Here is a 20,869-nt window from a genome sequence, read left to right as displayed (position 1 = left end):
GAGTTTCAAGAACAACTTTTGCATAATTGGTGGATGATATCGACAGAATGTGGCAAAGTTTTGTGAGATTATTTTCAACTTCAGCAACCATTATACACGGGTAACTGGATTACACGGAACTTAGAATCAGACTTTTAAGTTTCTGTGGACTTTTAAAGAGAAGAAGTAATTGTTTTAGGTATTCTATTAATAACTGGAGCGAATGCCAAAAGTTGTTTAGACTTTTAATACACGAAATAAATCTCGTCTCATGATTTTTTCCTTCCTATTCCTCTGTGGGTTCCACTGCATACAAAATATACGTACAGGACTCAATGATGTGATCTAGAAAAGAATTCCTAGGCATATTCTGAGACTGGGTGAGTTTTTAGGCCACTGGGAACTCTCGAGGCCATTGATATTTGATCTTATGCTGCTCTCGTCTGTTGTTATTTGATAGCACGTGATTACGACTTGGTAGTGTGGTACCGTATTGTTAAAAGATGATTTATTGACGGCATTAACAACAAGAACAAAAAAGTTACAGTAGAAACATTTGGTCCTGAAAATGTAGTGTGGTGTTTTTTTCTTGTGTGGAGAGATTTATGTCATTGATTTGCTTACAGAATATTGTCTAACCAATGCAAAATCCTATAAAACCACACTATTTCACATTAATTAGGAAGAAAAACCTACCTACTTTAATAATTACAATAGAGTTGTAATTTTTGGTTAAAGCCAGGCAGTATCTGCTCTTTTCTGATAAAGATACTGACTTAAATTAAAGAGGCTCTGAAAAGTCAGCTTTCATGATTTTCAGTTTGCATATACAAATAATTCCATTATTATATGCAAACACATGCCTCTTGAGTGTTTGAAAATTTTCCCTTAAGTACATATTCTTGCCTACTATTTTTGTGTGCACTGATGATTTGTCCAGCAAATTATTTTACGTGAAGATTTGTTTCCATCCAGCCTCAGTCTTGTTTATGATAAAATCTAGACTAGTGAGATACAAACTACTTCGTCTCTAAGGAACTTTTCTCTTTAGTCCCCGAACCGGAGGATTTAAATCTTTCATTTCTGCTCCTAAGTCTCCCCGTCTCCGTCACAAATGAGGTCTTTCCTGGCATACCCATTTCTCCTACCGCTACTGAAGTGGAGAAATCTAGCTCTGCTTTTCAACTGAACTGTCTCTTTTTTCATCTTAGAAGATTGGTGGCCATGAAGTCAGGACGTGTAGATCTTAAAAGGTCTCCGGGGGCAATAGGTGTGGAAGAAGCTGTTGAACAAGAGAACTGGGAGTCCTTTGTCCTCGTTCTGGGAGCAGCCCTGAGTGACGTGAGCAGCGCTCAGTATTGGGTTTTGATCAACAAGATCCAGGTGAAGAGAGGAACTGTGAGGCTAAGGTTTAGAAAAGGTGGCTTAAGAAAAAACTGTCAACCAAGCAACAAGGAGCTTGCTTATTTCTCTCCTGCCTTTCCTTATGTTCAAGTTCATATCAAATAACCTGTGTACTGAATTATGTCACCAGGTGGTCAAATCCCGTGTGTGTGTGTGTGTGTGTGTGTGTGTGTGTGTGTGTGTGGTGTTCCTTGCCCGTCTCCCCTGATATGGAAGGAAGAAGTCCTGCCATTTCCTCTTACAGGGTAATAACATGCAGAAAAAAAATGAACACGCTCTCCACACTTTGCAATGTAAGTTTGTTATCCCATGGTGTAACGCTACCAGCTTCCTCAAAGGCAGGCAAGTTCCTCCCTGTGAAATTCCACAGAAATCCAACGGAATCACAGATAAATTATCGCTAGGATCCACACAGAAAGCTGTCGCTCCACACATCCTGGCACTGGTATCCTAGAAACCCTTATTTTCATTTGCTATAATGTTACCAGTCCCAGGGCAATTCGTAGCCCTTCATGCCCCTTTTTGGAAAAGAGGTAAATGGAAGTGGGATCACTCAATTTTCAAAGATGGCCAAATATGGTTGAGACTACACAAGCGGCCCAGTGTCAGAAAAATCATTCTCCACATTGGGATGCTCGTGTCATCTTTCTGTGTGTGTCTGATGAGGTGAGTGACACATGTCCTACCTGGAGGAGCCTGCCAGGTAGATGGGTGATAGAAAGTCTTAGGTCCAGTGAGGGCACCGCTGCCACTGAAATGCATTTCTGCTAAAGCCCTGCCAAACTCAGACCGGTATCCGCTGGTCAGCATCCTCCCACCAGACTTCGTGTGTACCTTCGTGCGTGGGCTAGCGTGCTTGTGAGGGAAGCACGGCTGATCCACTGTCACGTCCTCAGCTCACTTAATGGGAGCAGACACTACACTGGCCTCCATGAAATTTCTTAGTTAGCAAATTCAATCTCCATGGAAAAAAGTAACCAAAATACATTTTAAATACTATATAGAAGACACACACACACACACACACACACACTACTGGTTGACGAGAATATGCTTAAATTCCAGATTAATATTTGTTTACAATAGGACTTGTCTCTAATACCTTTAAATTGACAAAAGTGAATGAGAAATAAATATTATCTTTTACAGGCAGGGGAAAATCCCAGTCAGTGCTTCTGTTTCCACCCCTGAATGCTTTTTCAGCATTCTAGGAGAAAGCAGTCAATAAATATCCAGCCTTGTCCGTTCCCTTAGGCATTTCCCCGTGCCTTCACCTTCTAACCTAACTTTCTCCTCTCCTTCTTTCCTGCTCCCAGGATTCCACTGGGGCCTGTTTCGAATCCAGTGCTGTCTTCCACTGGAGCTTAAAATACTGGTGAGCTGGAATTTCATGTGTAGCTTCTCAACCAAACTAAATAAATGTCAGGTTGAAGTCACTGGCTGTGCGATGGATTTATATAAAAGGAATCAAATTTGGAGTCTTCTTAGTAATGTTGCAATTAGAGTTACTTTTTCTCTAGATTCATGACTCCGTGTACGTGTTGCTAAGAGTGTGGCTGTCACAGTGTCTGACACAGGACAACGGCATATAGGAGGAACATGTATGAGGGCTTTAGGCTTAGTTAGATTTATATTTGAATCATGGTGTTCTACACTAAATATCTGTGTGATCTTAAGCAAGTCACATAACCTCTTTGAGCCTTAGTTCTCTCACCTATAAAATGAGGGTAACGCGCTTTCCTGGTAGAGTTGACGCGAAGATTAATTAGGACACTTAGTGTAAAACAACGAGCACATTTCCTGGAACAGAGTATGTACTATGAGTGTGAGATCTTGGTAAAGTTTCTAGAAGATGAGAAACAGCCCTGCTACTCTCTGATGCTTCCATGATTATATCCTTCTACTCTGTGATGCATCCATTCACATATTCACACGTTCACCCAACAAGCACATTTGATGGTTAGTGTTGTACACTGGGTCCTGTGCGGTACGGGGAACGAAAGACAACAGAAGACTGTTACGAACTGAAATTGTGTCCCCCCACAATTCTTATGTTAAACCTCTACCCCAATGTGCCAGTGTCACTATATTTGGAAACAGGGTCTTCAGGAGGTAATTAAGGTTAAATGAGGTAATTAGGATGGGGTGCTAATGAGTGATGATATTAAACGCCTTTTCATGAGCATATGTACTATCTGCATCTCCTCTTCAGTGAAATGTGTCTTCCTATTTGTTTTTTCCTACTTTATTTGGTTTTTCTATAATTCAGTTCTGAGATCTTTAAAAAAATCTATTCTTGACATAATGTTTCATTGAATATGTGGGTTGCAAATATATTCTCCCAGTCTGTAGCTGATCTTTTTATCCTTTAACTAGAATCTTTTGCAGAGTCTAAGTTTCAAGTTTTGATGAGGTCCAATTTATCAATTTTTTTTCTATTATGGTTAATGCTGTTGATATCAAACCTAAGAAACTCATCCTGAAGATTTTCTTTTTTTTTCCCTAAAAAGTTTACCATTTTATATTTTACTAAAGTCTTTTTAATCCAGGGTAATATGTTGGTAGTTTGGTTTTCAGTATAACTCACTTAAAACTACGATTTTTCTTATCTATTTGATTCCATTCAACACCATATACCACGAGTTATAGTAACAGTAGTTTGAGATGTAATTCTCATAATTGCAAATTTCCTTGAAACTCACTTCCCTGCTTCTCCCTCCCATGTACAAGCCAAGAAACAGCTCTCATCAGCTGACATTTTGATCTTAGAATTTCCAGCCTCCAGGACTATGAGAAAATATGTTTCTATTATTTAAGCCACCATGTCTGTGATATTATGTTATTGTAGCTTCAGCAAACTAATAAAAATAAAAAAAACCTCTAATTCCCTACAAACTTAAAAAACTGCTAAAAATGTACACTTCTTTTGTTATTTAGGAGACAGTGTAGAATGTTTGATTATTTAAGAGTTAATGAAGTGTTTGAATCTTCAATATAGTGGAGGTGATATCCGCTCAAGGAAGAGCTTAATGAATAGGCATGTGAAAGATGTATTTAAAAAAAAAAAAAGAGAGAGAGAGAAGTCTATCCTTCCTTTCAATCAAACGATAGTTGTAAACTTGCATTTCCCTTAAAAACTATCACTGAATTATTAGTAAATTTTCCATATCTAAACTATATAATTAAAGTGAATGACCTTGGGATTTCCATTTCTGGGTAGATGGTGTAGACATACATTTCTCTATTCCTCTTAAGTACAACCAAAAACAAACAAACAAACAAACAAACAAACAAACTCTGAACAATACCAATAGGACAAATATACAAAGACTCTGAAATTTTGAAAACAATTCCATTTACATTAGCATCAACAACCAAAATAGTTAGATATCAATTTAACAAGAAAGTGCAAGACTTGTATACTGAATGCTATAAAACATTGTTAAAAGAAATGAAAGAAAACAAAAATAAATGGAAAGACATCTCATGTCTATGAATTAGTATCTTTAATGTTGTTAAATGTCTATACTCTGTGAACTTATCTACAAATTCAGTGCAAGCAATCTCTAGCAGATCCCAGTTGCATTTTTTCAGTAACTGACAATCTGATGTTAAAATGGAAAGGATCCTAGTTGAAGAAGATACTAGCAAATGGAAGGATATACCTTGCTCATACATTGGAAGGATTAGTATGATTAAAATGTCCTTATTACCTAATGCAATATACAAATTCAATGCAATCCCTATTAATATTGAAATTCTTCTCAAAATTAGAACTCATCCTAAAATTTATATGGAACCACAAATGACCCCAAATAGATACAGAAATCTTGAGAAAGAACAAAGTAGGAGGTATCGTATCCTCTGACGTCAAACTATACTACAAAGCCACAATAATCAGAACAGCATGATTCTGCATATAAACAGACACACAGATCAGTAGAGTAGAATAAAGAGCCCTGAAATAGATCCTCCTACGGCAAAGGAAGAAAGGAAATACAATGAGGGAATGACAGTTTCTTCAATAAGTGATGCTGGGAAAACTGCACAGATAAATACAAAATGAAAATTGGATCACTTTCTTATGCTGTATACAAAAACTCAAAATGGATTAGAGAATTAAATGTAAGACCTGAAACCATACAACTTCCTGAAGAAAGCATAGGTAGTAAACTTTCTGACATCACTCTTAGCATTATCTTTTTGGATATGTCTCCTCTGGCAAGGGCAATGCCAACAAAAAGTAAACAAATGGGACCACATCAAACTAAAAGGTTTTTGTACAGTGAAGGAAACCACCAACTAAATATAAAGACAACCTACTGAATGGGAGAAGATATTTGCAAAAGATACATCTGATAAGGGGTTAATATCCAAAATACATAAGGAACTCAAACAACTTCACACACACAAAAAGCGACCAATCTAATTAAAAAATGGGCAGAGGACCTGAATACACATTTCTCCCAAGAGGACTTACAGATGGCGAACAGATATATGAAAAGACGCTCACATCATTCATCAGCAGGGAAATGCAAATAAAAACCACAATGAGATATCACCTCAAACCTGTCAGGACAGCTATCATCAATAAATCAACAAACAACAAGTGCTGGCGAGGACGTGGAGAAAAGGGAATCCTTGTGCACTGTTGGTGGGACTGCAAATTAGTACAGCCACTATGGAAAACAGTGTGGAGGTTCCTCAAAAAATTAAAAATAGAGCTGCCATTTGTCCCAGTGATTCTACTTCTGGGTATCTATCAGGAGAAAAAAAACAACACTACCTGGAAAAGATATATGCAGCCATATGTTCACTGCAGCATTATTTACAATAGCCAAGATATGGAAGCAACCTAAGTGTTCAGATGAACAGACATAGAAGATGTAATACATATAAAGAATGGAATATTACTCAACCATGAAGAAGAATGAAATCTTACTAGCATTTGTGACAACATAGATGGACCCAGAGGGTATTATGCTAACTGAAATAAGTTAGACAGAGAAAGACCAATACCATAGGATGTCACTTTCATGTGGAATATAAAAAGCAAAACAAATGAACAAACAATGAAGAAACAAACTCATAGATACAGAGAGTGGTTGCCAGCTGGTCACCAGCTGGAAAGGGGTTGCGGCGATAGGTGAAAATCAGGAAGGGATTAAGAAGTACACATTTCCAGTTATTCAAATAGTCTCAAGGATGTAAAGTACAGCAAAGGGAATAGAGTCGATAATATTATAAGAACGACATATGGTGTCAGGTGGGTACTAGCCTTCTCAGGGTGATTACTTTGTACAGTATGTCACTGTCTAATCACTATGCTGTCTACCTGAAACTAACACAATATTGTATGTCAGCTGGAACGGAAAAGGAAATTTCAAAAACAATTCCAGAAGTTTCCATGCTGTATGAGTCAATGTATAAAACATTTTGGAAATGACAAAACCATACAAAAAAGAGAAGCGATTAGAGTGGTTACTACGGGGAAGGGAAGGAGTGTGGGCAGGAGGGAAGTGAGTGGGTGCGACTATAAAAGGGAACAAGGGTCTTTGTGGTGATAGAATGTCCGCACCTTCACGTACAGATATTAATATCCTGGTTGTAACATTGTAATCTAACTTTGTAAGATGTCATCATTGGGGGGAGCTGGTTAATGGGCACCTAGGATCTCTTTGTTTTACTTCTTACAACTATATGTGAGTTAATAATCCTCCCCAAACAAAGTGCTGAGTTAGAAAATGTGAATAACAGTAAAGCCTCATTTTGTGCTTGAAGGAAAAACAATGACTAGTGGAAAGCACGGAAGTCATCACTAGGTGTGCCATTTACAACTGACTCAGTGCTCTGAACCTCCCATGACTGTAAAGACATTAGACACAGATTACTCATGAAATCCATCATAATTAATTCCTTCAGTGTTCATACACTCGTGGTTTCTGTTTCCCGAGGAGCTCCAGTCTAATTTGACATTAATGGAGATGGAAAATAGTGAAATGATTCTGAATTTATAGAATAATGTACACCAATCCCACAGAATCAGGCTTTCTGTCAGCGAGAGGTACTTGTGGCTTTATACACCGAGACCGAGGAGCTCCCACAGCTCAGGAGGACCAGTTCACCTTCACGATGAATTTCATATGAACCGCATATAAATTTTCTGTAGGACACCGTAATAATGGATGGCATCATGCATTGGTCCAAACCTATAGATGTACAACATCAAGAGTGAAGCCTAATGTAAACTGGGGACTTTGGGTGCCCGGGGCATGTCAATGTTAAGTTCATTCTTGGTAAAATAAATAAATAATACACACACACACACACACACACACACACACACCGTTGATAATGCATATGGGAGCAGGGGATATATGAGAAACTTCTGTACCTTCCCTTCAACTTTGCTGGATCTAAAACTCCTCTAAACATAGGAAGCTTTCATTAAAAAGAAACCCAATAAAACATAAACAACCAGCGTTAAGAGCCCAGGAAGAAACTCTTGCTTTTGTAGTCAGTTCCTTTTTGACAAAGGCGCTGAGACAGTGAAATGGAAAAAGGATGAGGCTGGATATTTTCTTCCCACCATGCACAGAACTAAATCAAAACTGATCATAGATATAAATGTAATAGTTAAGACTATAACAATCGTAGGAGAAAATATCGGAGTAAATCTCTGTGAATTTAGCAATGGTGTCTTAGGAACTACATCAAAAGGATAAGGGTAAAAAAGTAAAGAAACAAAATTGCTCTGTATTAGTTTCCTTCCACCCTTTGATGGGAAATCTCCCCAGTTAAATATCCAAGCTTATTACTTACAAGTTCTTCTTGCCACATAGTCATAACAAGGGGTCCTTTCCCGCTAGTTTAAAATATGTTCCCATTTCCTTCTGATTCCTAGCCGGCAGCACCTTCAGTATCCATATTTCTACCAACAGTCTTTTTATGCCAATTTAGGCATTTTTCAAGATGATATAGGATCCCTCGACCATGGCCTTATTTCCTTCTGGGTTCTCACCAGCAGTCATGAACAGCGTATTTCTATTAAGAGTTTGTTCAAAGTCAGGAGATACTGTATGCTTTAGACATTGGTGATGGGGAGATAAAGTGATACAGTCCTACATTTATTCTCAGGAAAAAAAAATACATATACCTACCCAAAGATTTGTCCATGAAGATTCTTAGCAGCCTTATATCATTAGATAATAGCCCATATCTGAACATAATTCAGATGTCCACCATCTCATGAATGAATAAACAAAATGTGGTGTGTAGAATTCAGTAATAAAGTGGAATGGAATACTGATACACACCACATTACATTATCAGCCAAATATTTTCTAATAACACGGTTACTTCACCTTAAGGGAAAAAAATTGCTCATTTGCTTCACCAATTATCAAATTCAGTGTGTGTGACAATGCTGAAATTAGAGAATATGTTAGGGTACTATATTACTTTTTATAGTCTAATACATTATTAATGTTGCAAGCCAGTTAGAATTTATCTAAATATTAACACGTTGCGTACGGATCACGAGAATCTTCATGAGGGATTTAAACCCCGCCGTACGCAACGTGTTAAGATAGGCAGTCTAGGACAAACATCTTTTTTTTTTAGGACAAACATCTTAAAGTGAATTTCTGAAAGGAGACATAATGTTTACCACACTATATTTTATTGAATCTAAGAAATCATCTATTTTAAGATGCACAGTTATTTTACAAGCTACTAAGAAAAAACTGCTCCCCATTAAGTTATGACAAAACCTCACTTGTAGGATGCCTTGCGATGTGACAAAACGCAACTCTTACTGAGACGTTCATTTATTTTGCATTACCCCCAAATATATATTATTGCCAATATCCCAAATGAACACCATTTGGGTTTGGAGGTGATGGTTACTACTGGCTTTAAATGAGTCAAACTGATCAAATTGATAGAATTTTCCCCTTGTAAAACAAACAGGTTTTATTTTCATATCTTAACAATAGGAAGGACCATCTTCATCTACAGTTTCTTTAAAAATGATTGTCTATCCTCTTCATCCATCCATCCATCAACGTAATACTATAAAAATAGGATTTTCAACGTTACATAAGTGATCCACTCAGTTGAATATATTCAACTGTCAGTGGTGATGAAATTATTTAATTACTGTCAACTCTGCTTTAAATAGTACTGCTAGGGAATCCTAGAACACTGGCAGTCAAATGTAATTTATTAATCAATTCCATAGTACCACTCAGCTAAGCATAATTTTACCAATTAAAATAAATTAAATAACTAAACCTAGAAGGGTACATTTGTGTCATTAAGAATTTTGACCTTATATGGAGAATCACAATATTGATGGCCAGCTAACAAAACTTTTTCTAGAAGAACAAAGCTTTTTAGTGCAGAATAATTGGCTTTATATTAGTACAATCTCTGAATAGTTATGGGATTTCCTCTCTCCCTCTCACTCTTTCTCCATCCTTTCTTCCTCCCTCTCTCTCTTGTTTTTTCCCTTCCTTCTTTTCCCTCCTGTCTTTCTTTTGCCTAAATATAGAAATTGTTTGCTATTTTCCATGGATATTTTATCTTATGGTGCTTCTTAAAATAGGAATAATTTTTCCCCTTTTCCTCACAATTTAAAGGAAGAGTTATTCATTCAACTAAGACATATCGATGAAACCTTAATTTTATAGTTGAATAGACATTTCAAATTAATTTGTGTAAATATTATTATAGATTTCAAAATAGCTTGTTGTTTTTCAATGGTAGGGAAACAAATGTATCTTTGCTTTTCGGGGCAGTTGCCTATGGAGGGGACTTCATGAAAGTTACACATTGGACATACACCAAAGAAAAATTTCTACACTGACTTGATGAAAGATTTGAGATTATTTAAAGAGAGATAACCTCTTTATCACAGACTTGAAATATTTTTCCAGGTGATTGGATAAAAGACACGGGTCTACAGAAGCTGAGAACTGCTGCTGGGGACAAAGTGGACACCATTTGTTCATAAGGTGGCCAGGAGTTCGAGCTGACTGGACAGCACCTAACACACACAGGGGAGGTTTTAGTGCAAATTGCCACTTCAATAGTAGGGGAATTTCTAATTGTATCTTTTATCATTACATGATAAGTGCGTTTGGATTATATTTATCAAGTTAGGATTTCCATGAATATGTCATTTCCCACAATTTACAAATCCACTGGTTATATTTATTAGTTTGGGACTCCGCTAACCAAGTAGAATAGGGCAAGAGGCTGATTTCCATCAATCAAGCAAATGTGAGAAAGATAATACAGCCTGAGCCAAGTAGGAATACGGTCAGAATCAGGTACCTGGGGGATCAACCTGCCTTGAATTCTATAAGCAGCAGCAAAAACATTGTATAAGGATTTCAACATGGTCACTTACTAGTTGTGAGACCTTGGGAAGAGGTCAACACTTAGTAGTTCCATCTCTTCATCAATATAATGGAAATGACATAATCTTTGTTTCCCTTATAAAATTGTTTTAAAGCTATAATGTAAATATGTCTGTTAAAATAATTTATAATCACTGAAGTTTTCATCTCATATAGTACTCATAAAACACTAAGAGTAACAACGATAATAATCAGGGGAAGCTGAAATAATTTATTGAATATACTCCATAAATTAGGCTCATATATACCATGTAATTCAGTTCTTCATATTACGTAGAACAAACATATTATCTATCAATAACAAATGGAATCAGGAGATGAAACCAGGTTACTTGGATTCAAAGCTAAAAAATGCATTCAAAGTGGATTAAAAATGCTTTTTCCAAACATCCACTTTTTAGGAACGGATTTAAGATGATAAGTTGGTAAGATTTAGTTTTACAGTTGGTGAAGAGTTGAACGTCTTCCCCTTAATGAATGGCCCTGAGTGGAAAGAAAGGAGGTGATGGCCCAGGCTTTCCCTTCCTCCCTCCGCTGGGCCTCCTTGGGGAGGAACAGGCTGGTGCTGAGGGAGACTTGAGGTGGCGTCCAGTAGCTCTCCTACCAGGACATGGATGAACTTCAGAGCCAACGGGGTGAGGGTATCATTTGAGAGAGGATATATCTTTACACTATGTCCTAGATTCCCCCTGCCAAAAAAATTAACTATCTGAAACATGATCAACCCACATGCCAAAGTGCATATTCTAAACCCAATTTAAACCTCATCAGCAGTTTAATGTTATTTGTCCAAATATTATATAGCCTTCTAGTGCTTCCCCTGCCATGACTGTAAAATACAAAAAGGGCAAGGTGACATAAGCTAGTGCCATCAAATTCAGTCTAATGCCTGTCTTGTACTCAGGTTCTCCCCAGTGACTAGCTATTTTCTCCAGAGATGTAAACAAGAGAGTTAACAAGAAGCCTGAGCAGGATCAGAGGGGAGTAATGGATGGTTATGACTGTAAGAGTGAAATGCCACCCCAGGTAGAACAGCAAGCAGTATGCAGATGGCATGCAGAGGACGGAGCCATGCGACTCCTTTCTCCACGCAAGATTTCAGAATGAAGCAATGCTTCATATATGATCATGGGCTGCCACTGTAAGTTTGGGAAGATCATTTGTGCTCTCGTATTTTGATAAACCCAAATTCTTCTAGAATGGAGGAGAGAGAGAGAGAACAGAGAGACAGAGAGAGAGAGAGAGACAGATTGATTACAAGAGCAACTGGGGAAGTATCAGTTTTAGGTGACACAAAGAAGAGTGCTTTGCCACTGTTTTCTTTGTAAAACTGATGAATTTCTTGTTGAATGCACATTGGGTTTTAGTTCACACGACGGGAGCAGAGTTACAGGCATTCGCCTCCGAGACTGTTCGATGGTTCCAGAATTCCTCGGGGCACAGACGCGTTTTCAGTGTTCACTTCTGGTAAATAACCAACAATCTCATACATGCTACCCCTCTGCCCTCATTAGAGAGTGCTCCTCGAAAAATGAAGTGCGCGCGAGGAAATTCAAAGCAGAGCCGGGAGAGAAGGTGGAACGGCAGCCTTCATCCCACCCTGGTGTTTTTTAATCTGGAGAAAGGTGGCATTCTGGAGGATGAATTGTACTCTACATACCACTGGGCTTCTCCTATCCTCTGCTATCGCTAAGGAAATTCTATCTCTGTTGGCTAGTATATTTTTTCTTTTTGTAAATAAATGTTTCTTGGTGAAAGCAAAAAAAAAAAAAAAAAAAAAAAAAGAAAGAAAAAAAGTGAAGGTAAGGAACAGGATGGAAGGATGGAAACTAACCACTATGAACATAAATGTTATCACTGGTACCCTGTCTCTTGCTCCTTCTCTCATTCCCTCGTGCGTGGTATGTACAGTTATATTTGTTTTGAACTCAAAACCCATCGAAAGCTTTGATCATGTGACGAATCTTCTTTTAATGACCGTTAACACAATTTACCTATAAGACTGCCTAGGTTTACAATTGTTCACAATTTGGTATAGCACTAAATAGTATTGGAAGACAACTGAATGACCTCTGTATTTGGATGAAGAAAGAAAACCCACCAAAACAATGCCTTCAAACCTAACTTGTCATTTTCAGAACTTGCAATATGACTTTGGGTTCCATGGGTTCCATTTATCAACTGGCAGAGAGCAAATAATGGCTCCAGTTTCTATGGGGTTGCCTAACTGCACTATTGTCCCCTGGTCTCCTGGAAGGGAAATGGAAACAGAAGTTGTGTTGGCCCGTGTGGCACTTGGGAGTGACAGGAAAGAGGGAGCAAGTGAGAATCTCCAGACTGGAAGAACCACCTCGCTGCCTCCGAGAGTGTTTCTTCCCTTCACCTGAGCTTGTCATGAGGTATCTCATCACTAGCAGGGGCCCAGCTCAGCTGGCGGGGAAAGGAGGGTACTTGGTGAACCGTGCCAAGTGGAGGCATCTTTCCTCACTGGGTTTGCTCCGATTTCACCATACAGACATTGTCTAGGAAACTGACTGAAGCAGAAATGCTGCCCAGAGTTCACGAGAATAATCTCCCAAGAACGTCAGGGCTGTGTCAGAATCAGCTATTTTAAAATTCATCCCTAGAAAAGTATGTCTATGATTTAGACGTTAAAAATGCCGGCAGCCGAGTCGCTGCTTACGTGGGCTACTTTCATGATGGGGTGCAGAATTGAAGGGCAGACGTCTTCCAATCCGGGACTTGTAAATTAATTCATTCATTTAACAAACATCAGTCAAATGCCTACTGTGTGCCATGTGCTATACTTGGCTCTGAGGACAGAGGGATGCAGACACCTCCAGCTGACTTCTCTGTGCATTAGTGATAACGGCAGATACAGGCATGATCAGAGCATTTTTAAAAACAATTTTTTAATGTTCTCACTTCCAAATGCCCCAGATCCTTCTGTTTATATCAGATGCAATTATTTAGTAGAAACATAATCTGAAATACATGAAAACTCTTTGAAAGCATATTATAAAACTAAAGTTTCAGCCTGCATGCCTGGAAAGCGATGTCTGGTGTACGTACGCATACGTCCAATTCACAATAACCCCATCAATGTCCACGAAAGCCACTGCACCTTCTCACTAGGTTACCTTCTACCTCCTCGTCTCTAGATCTCCAGGTCCAGCCTACCGAGACACCCATCTATGAGGAAAAGGGTCTGACTTAGTCTAAATCGGTAGCACCCTGGACAGCAACTAGAGGCATATTTAATATATTCTGACTTCCAGCCTGACTGACATTTGGCTTTCTGGGTACTTCATGACAGCAAGCTTTTGTTGATAGGATTTCCACACATGTCACTTCCCCTCACATTTTGTTCACTAAAACAGGTCAAGTGGCTGTCCCCAAATTCAAAGAAACACACCAATGCAACTCTATCAAAGGATGAGAACTGTAAGGATGGAAAACAGCCCAAATGACGACCCTGTCTGCCATTTCAGTCACCAAAATCCGGCGAAATATCGTTTCGGTCGGCAATGTGTTTCCTCCATTTTCAAGACAGACAACCCAAAGGTTCTACCCGGTGATCCAAGATCTGTGTGGCTTATAGTAGTCTGTTCATTGGCAGGGATGGGGAGTGACAGGTGGTGGTCTCATTAGGTGAAATGTGACAGATCTTGATCCAGACAGGAACGAGAAAGACAGCACAGCTTCCCCTCAGTACACAATGTAATAAAAGGACACTATGCCTACAATAAACCCTCCACTTGAGACCCAGCAAACACTGCAATCCTGCTGGCAAAACACCGCTGTGCACTTTGACGGGTGCCGATGTCACCCCTCCCGGCTGCTTCTCTTTTCCCTGGTACCCCATAGATCTGGGCTCTACCCCTGAATTTCTTTCCTTTTTCCTATTTTTCTGTGGCTACGTTTGAAGTAGATGTTGGGGGGCACGTCTCTCTTAGAGGCTGAAGAGCTGTCTCAGCCCACTTGTCATCCATAAACAGTAGAGGTCCAAGCTTCTTTCCAGGTTTCAAAACTGTAGAGTCTCTCCTCTTTCTTAAAAAACATAAATATTTTCTCTTGAGATAACTGTAGATTCACATGAAAGCGTTAGGAAGAATGTAGAGAGATCTGTGTTTCCCCCAATGGTGATAACCAGGAAATTGATATTGATATAATCTACTGACCTTATTCAGATTTCTCCAGCTTTCCATGTACTCATTTGTTTGTGGCGTGTGTGTGTGTGTGTGTGTGTGTGTGTATTCAGTTCTGTGTGATGTGATCACGTGAGTTTTTGTTTCTCACCCCACAGTCAGGAGGAGAACACTTCGTCATTACCAGGATGCCTTGGGCTGCCCATTTGTAAGTACATCCTCCACCCGACCCCTAATCACTGAGAACCACTAATTGGTGTCTCCAGTGCTGTAATTTTGCCATTTTAAGAATATCATATACATAAATTTTTTACAATATGCAACCTTTTGGGATGGGCTTTTCTCATTCGACGTAATCCCATTGGGGTCCACCCAGATTGTTGCATGGATCAACTATTTGGTGTTTTTTAATCGTGAAGTGGTATTCCATAATATGGATGAACTACAGTTGTTCATTTTCCTACTGAATGGTATTTAGATTGGTTCCAGTTTGGAGTTATTACGAATAAAGCAGTTGTGAACATTCATTTTTGTATGAACATACGTTTTCATTTCTCTAGGATAAAAATCATAGAATACAATTCCTAGGTTGTAGGGTAATTAGGTATTTAGTTTTATAAGAAATTGCGAACCTGTTTCTCATAGTACCATTTTACATTCCTACCAGTTTCTCTGCATCCTCGCCAGCATTTGGTATTTCATTATTTTTATTTTAGCCATTTTGTTAGGTATGTAGTGATATCTTACTGTGGTTTTCATTGGATTTTCCTAATGGGTAATGATGTTAAATGACCATTCATGTGCTTATTTATTATCTGCATAGCCTCTTCAGTAAAACGTCTCTTCATATTTTTTTCTCAAATTTAATTGTTTGGTTTCCTATTGTTCAGTTCTGAGCTTTCTTTATATGTTGTAAAAACTAATGTTTTGCTGAATATGTGGGTTGCAAATATATTCTCCCAGTCAGTAGCTTATCTTTTTACCCTTTATTAGAATCTTTTGCAGAGCCTAAGTTTTGAGTTTTGATGAGGTCCAATTTATCAATTTTTTTCTATTATGGTTAATGCTGTTGACAGCAAATCTAAGAAACTCATCCTGAAGATTTTCTCCTTCTTTTTCCTACAAAGTTGATCATTTTACATGTACCATAGTCTTTTAATCCAGGGTAATATGGCAGTTTCAGTAAATTGGTACTGTTGGTAGTTTTAGTATAACTCACTCAAAACTTTATTATTTGTCTTATCTGATTCCTTTTAGCATCGTATACCAATAGTCAAATTAACAGTATTTTGAGACGTAATTCTCATATTTGCAGATTTCCTTGAATTTCACCTCTCTCTCTCTCTCTCTCTCTTTCTCTCTCCCCCTCCCTCCCTCCCTCCTTCCCTCCCTCCCTTCCTCCTGCCCTCCCTCCTTCCCTCCATCGCTTATTCAGTGAAAATCCTCTGATCACTGTCCTGAAAATGTGCCATGCTGAGTATTTATTTATTTAATATTTATGACCATCTTATGGAGAAGAAGCTATTTTAATCATTTCTAGTTTTTTTTTTTTTTTTTTTTTGTTTTTTTTTTTTTGTTTTTTTTTTTTAAAGAACTGGTGACCTAGAGAGTTGAAAGAACTGGCTTTAGACATAAAACTACCCGTAGCAAGTGGTAAAGGCAGACTACAAATTCCTACAGCCGGACTTCAGAGCCCCCCTAGCCTGGACTGAATTGGGATGTATAACTATCTATAATAAGATAAATTATACACATCAGTGATATTTGTATATAAAGCATTACTACACCAAATGCGAACAGAAAAGGCTGATTATAACAGATGATCACCCTAGAGGTTTCTCAGATCATCTTTCCTTCCTATTTACCAAGGTTAATTACAGCCCTTTCTTGTGAAGTACTACGGGCGAGTTTCACAGACAAACATGTCTATAACACTCCCACCTTTCCCGGATGATCACAGCATTAATATAATATATCCTCGGAGCCCTGAAACATAAATTGGAACTGAAGCGCCAGGAAGCATGACAAATAGCAGAATGACAATATACTGTTTCAGTGCTTACAATTATGGACGGTTACTATCAGGGTCACTGAACTGCTACATGGATGGTGAACGCTGTGGGCCCAGGAGAGTGGTTCTGCTGGCGGGAAGACCTTCTGATTCCTTGGATGCCTCTGTCCGTGGAGTACAGGGGGACAGTCCCAGGAGGTCCCAGGGCTGTGTGTGGGACCACTGCCCAGGCTGATGCTACAGGAGGACATCCTAGGACCACAGAACTACCGTGTTTCCCCAAAAATAAGACCTAGCCGGACCATCAGCTCTAATGCGTCTTTTGGAACAAAAATCAATACAAGACCCGGTCTCATTTTACTATAATATGAGACCGGGTCTTACATAATATAAGGCCGGGTCTTATATTAATTTTTGCTCCAAAAGACGCATGAGAGCTGATGGTTTGGTTAAGTCTTATTTTCGGGGAAACACGGGACTTTGTTTAGCCATCTCACGTGTCGCTTTCCTTTGCAGAAACATTCTAAAACCAACATTTAAGGAAACTCGACTGTTCCATTCACAGAGCTATCTGAAGGGGCTGTTAGACAGGAGCCCACAGGGGTGAAACTAGATATTTTCCACATTCATATTTGGTTTTGAAGTCAGAGGATGCTCTCTGAAAGTACTTCTCTTCGTCTTTCTGATCTGAAAACAGAGCTTAGGACTATAACCCTGCCCTTTCCTGTAAATGTGAAATACAATCCATTGTACAATTCGAATCTTCCCATTCAATTGAAAAAAAGAGGAAAAAAGGCTGAAAAGATTTTTAAAGAGAAACACTGACCAAGCAACTCAATCCCAGATTCAAATCAACCAATCAACAAATAAACCAACGTTCAGGGCTGATTCCGCTCACTAGATTTTACGCAGGTATTCTCCATGCCTTACAACGGTAATAGTTTGAAATATATTATATTTCAGCTTCCTACCAAATTTGCATCCACCCCTGGTGTGGTCCTTTGTTTCAGATCTCATCCTGTATGTTCCTTAACATTTGACCACTAGCTCTTCATTGTAAGAGAAATTGCATCTTTTAGAGAGCACTACAGACACGGAGACATACAAGAGAGTTAACCGTCCAATGCGCCTATTTCCTTTCCCCATAAATTAGACCGCGCTTTCCTACTGAATTTTGCAAGAAGGAAAACAGACTCCCTTCAGACGATATGAGGAAGTAATGCTAAATCTCCCTTAAGATTCACTTTGGCTTCTTACAGCTGGATGTTAGTACCTTTTTATATGCAATTTTACTTCATTTAGTCTTTAAGGTTGTGCCTGAGGTTAGTTTAAAAGGTTAGTTAAATGTTAATGGATGTTAATGCTGCAATTAAATTGTTAAATCAATTGAAAACTGTGGCTCCATCTCTATCTGCGTTAGTGCTGGCCAGGGCTGCACTGGCGTATAAATTAAGAGCTGTAAATCTAGTGAAGTCTAATTAGAGACCAAATTTCTCATTTATCTTATTTTCACAGGACTGTAAGCACTGATAGATAATCAACGAAGGGCTAAAACTTTTTAACATTAAAAAACTATTTTATCTATTTCAGGATTCAGGTGACTGATTATAATTCAGATCCAATTACTGTAAAAGGTCGTATGTGAAATGAAGTTCTTTTAGACACTCTAAGTTTTATTTTACAAGTTTGCGTACAGCTCAGTGCCACCCCCATCCCCAAAAGCAAATATGAATTCATGATTCAAGACCCATGTTAGGGGCATCTTGGAGTAACCTCGGTGCTCAACAGTGTGTTTAACAGACTATTGCTTAAACCAAAAGGAGGAAAGATGGATTTGTATGCTTTGTGGCAGATTCGTCAGACAGCAAATTAAGCCTTCCTGGATGTCTAAGGTGAGAATTTCTCATTGTTGTTTCAAGTGGGTTGGCTGTTGCCATCTTGCTTTCCCTAAGTCTGAGAACACGTGTGTATAAAGAGCTCAAATGAGAGGATTTGTCCAGCCTAGTTCTCTTCAGTTCCTGTTACAGTAGAACTAGTTGGTTGAAATGACTGTGTAGGACTAGACTTAGATCCACTATATTTGATCATACTTTAAAAAAAGTTTTCTTTTCACTAGTCTCTAAATTATGCCCCTTCGTGATGTTATTTAACCACAGTTTTGGATCTATAAATGCTGACATGAAGACATGTTCATTGCACCTGAGCTGCAACGTCAATTATTGCCTTTCCAAAAAGTAGGCCTACCCCTAGGTTTCAATTTGTCAAACTGTCCCTTTGGTATTATTATTATCATTTTAAAGAGTTTATAAAAAATGTCATTTTTCTTGAATGCTCATCTCTTTAGTAAAACTCTTCTGCCCAGGAAAATACTGCTTTAGGAGAACAAGTTATAAATGGGTGTTCATCTCGAAGGCCTCGAATGAAGATGTAAGCCTTGCCCTTCCTTGTAACATGAGTCAAATTTCAGCACTGATTAAATCGCAGAAGACCGGAGAGCAAATGGCAGAGCAGACCGAATGCTCTGAACTTCATGCTCTCTTAATTTTGTCATGAATTCAGATCTTCTGAAACTCCTGATCACAGACTCTAGGAAAAATGCCACGTTAGGTTGCCTGTCCCCTAAAGCCAATGAAAAAGGCGTTCTATTGTTTTTTCACCCTTAAAGGAGCACTGACTTCCTGACAGCATGTTGTTTGTTCTTTGCCAGCATCCCAAACTCAGGAACTCACTGGTGGGAAGCCAGCTGAACCCAGATCCGTCTGTATCCATGCCTGCCAGGGGGAGGGGGCCCTAAGAGCTACCCAGGAGCAAACGGCTTTCCATTTAAGTACTTGGTGTAGAACATGGAGATCAGCTCTGTTTCATTCAGCTGCGTTACCAAAAGGCCCCATTCTGGCCTTTTTTGAGGGGTGAGAGGTATCGCTCTGCTTGTGGAAAGAGTCTGGGGAGCTCTTTGAGGAGGAAAACTAGGATGAGATATTCAATCGGCCCGATCACCAATCTTCTGGGAACAGGATTTTTTTATTTTTTTTTTAATAAGTGTTGACAGGTAACTATCCACTGAGACTAGATAGAAATCCAAAGGTTTTACTGAATGATCTCTGAGAATGATCTACAGCTGAAGCCAAAAATTCTGCTGTGAAAGATAAATTCTTTTCAATTACAGATTTTCTCCCATTACAAATGCAAACATGTTTCAAGTCCTCCAAGCCACGCTGGTCTCTGATGTGACCATGTGATGGCTGCTGGAGGGCAGGTGAGGGAGGCTGGAGAGGTGGGGCCTGAGCAAGGACCCCTCCCCCAGTGGAGAGTAAGAAAAATGATATAGATCCAACGTCTCAGTTTTGGAGGCAACAAGCAACTAAGTGCAAACCCAGCTCTTTCACATAGGCTCTGGGGCACTGGGCAAGGTTCCCCACGTGTCTTGGCTGGTGTTTCCCCACCTTTTTCTCGGCCCTTCTCCATCCACGTCCCTGTGGCTTGGACTCCCATCTGACTGCAGACGTCCAGGAAATGTTTGTATTTCTAGCTCTATCCTGACTCCTGATCCCCAAAACACCTTTATTCAACAGTTTTACTGACGTATCTACTTAAATCCATTCATTCATTTCTTCATTCATTGTTGAATGTCAGTGATATGCCAGGCACTGTACTAGGCCTTAGAAGTTCTACAGGGAGCAACACAAAATACTGGCCCTTTAGCATTTATATTCTGGACAGGGATATAAACAATCAAAAAGTAGAAATCTAACACAATTTATACACACACACACACACACACACACACACACACACACACGTATATATATATATATATTATGGGAAAATTCAAGGCAGAGTAAAGTAGAAAATGACCGAACACGCTATTTTGGGATGATGGGGCAGGGGGCAGAGAGCTGAAC

The sequence above is a fragment of the Rhinolophus sinicus genome, chromosome 13 (genome assembly GCF_057876585.1).
Source record: "Rhinolophus sinicus isolate RSI-liver-muscle chromosome 13, RSI-T2T, whole genome shotgun sequence".
NCBI lineage: Eukaryota > Metazoa > Chordata > Mammalia > Chiroptera > Rhinolophidae > Rhinolophus > Rhinolophus sinicus.
This window is presented reverse-complemented; position numbering follows the sequence as displayed.